Raw genomic sequence first — 6,000 nt, 5'->3', positions numbered from 1 at the left:
GAGATGGTACTGAGCTGAAGCTGAGAAGAAGAGGCCACATGGAGGGGTGAGGGCAGAGTTCCGGGCAGAGGGAAGGGCCAATACAAAAATGCTCAGGCAAGAAAAGGCTTGGTGAATTGAAAGAGCAGAAAGAAGGCCAAGGATGGCTGGAGCAGCTCAACAAAGGTCTTAACATCCTGGCTAATGTGAGATACCCAACCTGGAAAGAAAGAAGAAACAAGATAGACACACTGTTGATGAGAAAGTGTTGATGTAGCGCCCTGGCTCAGTGTCTAGCAGGGGGATTTGCTGGAGTGAAAGCTGAACACAGAGTTGTGGAATGGTGGGGGATCCGTGGTGGTTGCTCATTTTTGTGGTTTGGACAATGTGTTCAGACATGATTATGGAATAGGTGTTCTCTCAATCCGTTAGAGAGGACTTGGTCGGATGTTGGAAATTGTTTCTGCTCAACAGGACAACCTCAGGTGTTACGAGTTCCCTGGATGATCCTGGGCAAGTCACTTGTCTCTGGGCTTCTATGGTTCCTTTACTGCTTACTGAGGGGCATGAATTTGAATGTCTGCAGGCAGCAAGTAGGAGTGTAAATGAGTGGGGTGGGCCAGTTGTTAGATAAGAGGAGGCCTGTGGTGACCTGTGAAGAACTCATGTTGTACCAAGAGGGGTTGCCAATTTTGATTTTTCAAGTGTAGTTGGTTAAAAAGAGAAGCCGCTTGTGGCCTCTGGGAGTTGATTAGCCCTCTCCCTCTAGAAACCTTGGTGTTGCTAGCAGTCTGCCTGATACTTACAGCTAGGCTGCTGTGTTGTCCTGTCAAGCAGAAACAGTTTCCAACATCAAACAAAGTCACTCTGGTGAATTGAAAGACCATCCCACAACCATGTCTGCACACATTGTCCAAACCATGAAAATGACGAAACATAACCCCCGCCCCAAGTCAGAATGACTGCTGCGTATTTATAATACCAAGTAGAGCTTTAGCCCTGATCCATGCCTCCTCCTGACTTGTAGGTAAGAATTATTAAGATAACCGAAAAGAATTATCCCCACCCCCTGACAGCAGCCAACCTGGAGAAAATCTCCCCTTTCTCAAACCCCCCTGGAGAATAACCTAACACAAGCCCAAATCCTACACTAAGTCTTTCTAACACGTGCTTGCTGAGATGCCCAAGATGGGTTCCCCATGCTGTATGCTCTACCTTGTTCAACTGCAGATGTGTTCCTGGTGGCCTTTGGCTGGAGGGCCTTGTCTGAAACGGGGGCTCCACGGAGATGAGCTGAAGCCCTCACTGCTGGGACTCTCATAATAATGGGTACATCTGAGACCACCTTGTGTCTAACTGGGGTGCCGTCCTGCCCATGATTTGGAGGGAAGCCTGATGTTTTGTTGAGACCCTTAAGCATTGGAATTATTTTCTTTGTTAGCCTTGGAATAACGTTCTGGAGCTTTTGGTTATTCAGTTTCTCCTTGGTAAAATTGTTTTCTGGCCTTCCACACGTGCGCCTATGGTCCATTCTCTAGTGTGTTGAATGTGTTTGTCTGTAAGAGAAAGAGGCGAGAGCGGAAGGATGACTGTGCAGCCACGGATATCTGAGGGCATCACAAACCTGTTACTGCTCAATCTCTAGTGCTGAACACTACTTCTCAATCTAAAGAGTTGGGAACGCCAAACCGCTTGGCAGTCCTGTTACCAGGTAGCATGCTGGTGTCTCTTTTGTTAACAGAATTGACCAGGCAAATTTCTGTGTCAACCAAGGCCTGATAAGTGTGTCCTACAACCAGCCCCAAAGACTGGAATTCAGAACCTATCCTCAGATTCATGTGCTTTGGATACACTTTGCCTTGAGTCACCATTTCAAACCTTTATGAGGACTTCTTCCTGGGTTTCGTCTGTGTCCCTGAGAACTGTTTTGTTTCGTTTCTTCTGCCCAAAATCAGGACATTTCCTCTGGCCCCTGATCAATGACAGTTGGCCTTTGGCCAAGTTCTGGAGATAGAGGTTTACATGGCACCGTCCTATGGCTCCTCGTACCAACTAAACCTGGGCCAAATACCTGCTTCCTTCACTTTTTATTACTATTACTCTAACTGTAACCCTTATCTCTCTAACTGACACCATTTTACTAGGGACCATTTAGAATTGTGTTGGCCATTTTGGGGAACTGTTGACAAGAATAAGATTGTTTATTTCAGGGGTACCTCAGAACAAAAGGGGAAAAAACTCTCATTGAGGAGATTGTCTTGCTTGTCAAAAAGAGAGATTATTTTAACATAGGCAATATTTCACTTCTGTACTTTGTAGATTAATAAATGCTGCTTTTTAATTGTATGACTGTATTAAATTGTCGTTATTTTTAAGATAAGCTGGAAGGCCACTCTTTTTGTGCATGCGTGTATATGCCAAAATCTGTTTTTCTACGTTTAAATTGTCTTCCCTTTGCTTGCAGAGGGAACACTGATTAGCTTTTTAGAGTGTAATTTCATATTTCTCTGAAGTAGCTCCCTCTCATCTTTTTTGCTGTCCCTTTCCCTCTCTTGGCAAACTTTAAAGATTGGCTATCGAAACCTATTCTATTGTATGTGCACACTCTAGGAATAACCAGTCCACTTAAACAGTTAAAAATGTCTTGAAGAATTATTCAACTATGTATGTTTCCTTTGTGGGCACAGAAAAGTGTATTTGTGTCATAGGCTTTGTTATTATAGTTACAAGATAAGAAAAGGCCTTAGTTCCAAGATAAAAGAAGAACTTTTTAAATTTGCCATGAAATGTCTTTAAATTTGCCATGAAAAATAATGCCAGCACAATATTTTGGTCTGTACAAGATTGGGGTTAATTTTCAAATGATTTAAACTTTTAAAAACCTTTAAAATTTTTATATTGATTTTATAAGTTAGGTAAGTTATCATGTATTTTGTATATTCATCCCCAGATCTTATTTATAATTGGAAATTTATACACACACACACACACACACACACACACACACACACACACTGGGGGTGCCAAAAAAATGATACACACATTTTAAGAGTGTATATCATTTTGTTTGGCACCCTCTGTGTGTGTGTGTATTTGTGTGTGTGTGTGTATTTGTGTGTGTGTGTATGTGTGTGTGTGTATGTATGTTCATATATAACTGGAAGTTTGTACCACCTTCACCCATTTCCCCCAAAGACCACTCCCCCCACCTCTGGCAACCATCTATCTGTTCTCTGTTTTTGAGTTCAGTTGTTTTAGATTCTACATATAAGTGATATCATCTGGTATTTGTCTTTCTCTGTTTGACTTATTTCACTTAGCGTAATGCCCTCAAGGTCCATCCATGTTATCACAAATGACAGGATTTCTTCCTCTTTTGTGGCTTCTGTATGTGTATATATCACATTTTCTTCACTGATTCATCAGTTTATTTCCATGCCTTGGCTATTGTAAATAATACTGCAGTGAACATGAGGGTGTACATATCTCTTTGAGATAGTGATTTCGTTTCCTTCAGGCAGTGGAATTGCTGGATCATATGGTAGTTTTATTTTTAATTTTTTGAGGAACCTCCATACTATTTTCCAAGGTGGCTGCACCAGTTTACATTCCCTCTTTCCCCACATCCTCACCAAACCTTGTTATCTCTTGTCTTTTTGATAACAGCCATTCTGACAGGTGTGAGGTGATGTCTCACTGTGGTTTTGATTTGCATTTCCCTGGTGGTTAGTGATGTTGAGCATCTTTTAATGTACCTGTTGGCCATGTGTATGTCTTTAGAAAAATGTCTATGCAGTTCTTCTGCCCTCTTTTTAATCGGATTGTTTTTCTGCTATTGAGTTGTATGAGTTCCTTATATACTTTGGATATTAACCCCTTATCAGATATATGATTTACAGATATTTCTCCCGTTCCACAGGTCGCCTTTTCATTCTGTTGATGGTTTCATTTGCTGTACAGGAGCTTTTTAGTCTGATGTCATCCCGCTTGTTTCTTTTTGCTTTTGTTGCCTTTGCTTTTGGTGTCAAATCTAAAAAATCATTTCCAAGACTTATGTCAAGGAGCTTACAGCCTATGTTTTCTTCTAAGAGTTTTATGATTTGAGGTCTTACATTCAAGATGTTAATCCATTTTTGAGTTGATTTTTGTGTATAAGATAGAGGTCCATTTCCATTCTTTTGCATGTGGCTGTCCAGTTTTCCCAGCATCACTTATTGAAGCGACTGTCTTTTCCCCATCGTATATGAGGCCAGACAATTAAGTTTGTGAACTTGCCACTATGCGCTTACATTGGCAGCTCTGTACAAACAGCTCGGTAAGGTTTCATAACCTTGGTATATCAGTGTCTCACAGCTGTGTTCGTGTCGACTTGTGGCGGTGTCTTGCTGAGTGGCATTCATTATTGTTGTTGCATGTGTTTGTGTGCCATCATGAGAATGTGTGAGCTTGATTAGTGCAATGAACAAACGTTAAATTTCTTGTTAAACTTGGCAAGAGTGGAAGTGAAATCAGGGACATGTTGGTCCAAGTTTATGGGGATAATGCCAGGAAGAAAACAACAGGGTCCAAATCGATTAAACATTTTTGTAACGGGAGAGAACGCGTCACTGATGAAGAGAGGGCACGGTGGCCAGTAACAAGCAGAACTGATGAAAACATTGCAAAAATACATCTAATTGTGCTTCAGAATTGTTGGCTGACTGTGAGAAGCACAGCAGACCAAGTAAACGTCGATATAGACACAGTTAGGAAAATCTTAATTGAAAATCTTGGCATGAGAAAAGTGTGTGCAAAAATGGTCCTGAAGGGGCCGGCCTGGTGGCTCAGGCGGTTAGAGCTCCATGCTCCTAACTCCGAAGGCTACCGGTTTGATTCCCACATGGGCCAGTGGGCTCTCAACCACAAGGCTGCCAGTTCAATTCCTCGAGTCCCGCAAGGGATGGTGGGCAGCGCCCCCTGCAACTAAGATTGAACAGGGCACCTTGAGCTGAGCTGCTGCTGAGCTCCTGCTGAGCTCCCAGATGGCTCAGTTGGTTGGAGAGCATCCTCTCAACCACAAGGTTGCTGGTCCGACTCCCTCAAGGGATGGTGGGCTTTGCCCCCTGCAACTAGAAATGGCAACTGGACCTGGAGCTGAGCTGCGCCCTCCACAACTAAGACTGAAAGGACAACAACTTGAAGCTGAACGGCACCCTCCACAACTAAGATTGAAAGGACAACAACTTGACTTGGAAAAAAGACCTGGAAGTACACACTGTTCCCCAATAAAGTCCTGTTCCCCTTCCCCAATAAAAAAATCTGGAAAAAAAAAAGAAAACATCCTGAAGGACCTCACCAATGAACAAAAGCAAAGGACAGTTGAAATTTGCCAAGACCTTTTGGAGAGACAAGACAATGTTTTGGGCCATGTTATCATTGGTGATGAAACACGAGTGTACCAATATGACCCTGAAACAGTCAAAGTGCACAATGGAAGTCAGCCACTTCTCCACAACCAAAAAATTTCCATCAGTCCAAATCAGGAGTCAAAATGATGTTGCTAACCTTTTTTTATATAAAAGGAATTATTCATTATGAATTTGTACCAACTGGACAAACAATTAACCAAGGTTACTATTTGGAAATGCTGAAAAGGCTGCGTGAAAAAGACAAAAACAACCTGAACTTTTCCCCAATAATTCATGGTTCTTGCATCACGACAATGCACCAGCTCATACGGCACTGTCTGTGAGGGAGTTTTTAACCAATAAATAAATAACTGTATTGGAACACTCTTCCTACTCACCTGATCTGGCCCCCAGTGACTTCTTTCTTTACCCAAAGATAAAGAAAATATTGAAAGGAAGACATTTTGATGACATTCAGGACATCAAGGGTAATATGACGACATCTCTGATGGCCATTCCAGAAAAAGAGTTCCAAAATTGCTTTGAAGGGTGGACCCTGGCTTTGGTGCATAGTTTCCCAAAGGGAGTACTTTGAAGGTGACCGTAGTGATATTCAGCAATGTGGTATGTAGCA

Source organism: Rhinolophus sinicus, linkage group LG18, assembly GCF_036562045.2.
Source record: "Rhinolophus sinicus isolate RSC01 linkage group LG18, ASM3656204v1, whole genome shotgun sequence".
Lineage (NCBI taxonomy): Eukaryota > Metazoa > Chordata > Mammalia > Chiroptera > Rhinolophidae > Rhinolophus > Rhinolophus sinicus.
The sequence above is the reverse complement of the archived record's forward strand: the minus strand, read 5'-3'. Positions refer to the sequence as shown.